Raw genomic sequence first — 1,329 nt, 5'->3', positions numbered from 1 at the left:
CCCCCACCATGGTCAAGGCTCTCTACTGCTATTTTTAGGTACTCTTTTGAAAGGCCTAACGGTTCTAATGCTTGCAGGAACAGTAGTTGCTCTATTTACTGTGAGGTATCACCCTGGTAACTTCTCTGTCACTGTTTGATTTCAATCACTTAAGAGATATCGGAATCTTGAGATCCTCCCTAGATATTAGCTTAAATAAATGTTAGGGATTCAAATGTCGATGTCTTCAATGACGACCAAAAGTATCCACATTGGTAATTTACTAAGATATTTAACTTTGTTCTTGATGAGCAGTTGGATGGGCAGAGATTGAAACCTTGTCATGCTGATAACTTAGTACTGAGAAACTTAACTGCAAATCATAAGCACAACTTCCTTCTCAAAGTCATAACCCTTAATGGAGAGAAAAACTCTTCAGCTTATTCATGGTTTATCGGTAAGTATATCGGATTGAAGGCTTGGCATATATGATTCTGATAGTCTAGTGATTTGCTTATGGTTTAGACTCTTGTTTCAGATAAAATCCCACCAACAGCAATTATTTCAAGCAAACAGAATTACACGAATGCTAAAAAGATTACAATCGACATTACGTTCAATGAAGCTTGCACTCGACATGGTGGCTTCAAGTGTCTGAACTCATCAAATTGTGATGTAAGTGGGGTACTTTGCTCAGAACTTGTTAATTTGTTGAATATGAGATGAGGTTTTTGAGGCCTTGCCGTGTGCAATAAACAACAGAAATTAAAACTTCAATGAGTCTTCAGGCTTTAAATTGAGAACAACTCATTTTGTAGGTTATTGTTGATGGTCCTGCGCATGTCCAGCCATCATCTCTGAGCATCATTGAACCTAACATTAAATACAGCTTCCTACTGGTTCTACCCTCGAAAAGCATATATGGGCGTGTTGTGGTTACAATGGTGATGATATTTGTAAGGATAGGGCTGGAAATAATTTCATGAGAAGCAATTCTTCCACCTTAATCGTTCACTTGGTAAGAATCCGATCAACGATTTTGAGCATCAAGGTTATAGACTTTGTTACTTGTATTTAGGAGTATGTGATATATATGGTTTTGTGTCTAACGAGTGTGTTCAGTTTTTTTGGTTCTAAGTTTTCCATAAATGTGAAGGACCATACCTATACAATGTCCACATATGTGTCGATTATGAGTACTTCAAGGAAACAGAAGAGTCTTGGTGACAGTTTACAGTACAAAATCTTATTTTGAACCTTTTATTGTTCATATCTCCAAAACTTATGTTAGACAGAAGACCTGTGTTGGTTGATCTTTGGTCATCTATTCCATCATACGAGTTGTCGATC

At 37.1% G+C, this 1,329-nt stretch overlaps 1 long non-coding RNA gene across 1 annotated transcript; it reads left to right on the top strand.

Annotated features, from left to right (window-relative positions):
* Positions 1 to 924, top strand: LOC120138606. Its single transcript, XR_005517554.1, has 4 exons — positions 1 to 105; positions 295 to 436; positions 518 to 654; positions 798 to 924. It is a non-coding gene; the product is annotated as an uncharacterized LOC120138606 (long non-coding RNA).
* The last annotated feature ends 405 nt before the right edge of the window (positions 925 to 1,329 follow it).

Source organism: Hibiscus syriacus, unplaced genomic scaffold (assembly GCF_006381635.1).
Source record: "Hibiscus syriacus cultivar Baekdansim isolate YM2019G1 unplaced genomic scaffold, ASM638163v2 tig00110695_pilon, whole genome shotgun sequence".
NCBI lineage: Eukaryota > Viridiplantae > Streptophyta > Magnoliopsida > Malvales > Malvaceae > Hibiscus > Hibiscus syriacus.
Note: the sequence above shows the minus strand (reverse complement) of the source record. Positions and strands in the feature narration are given on the sequence as shown.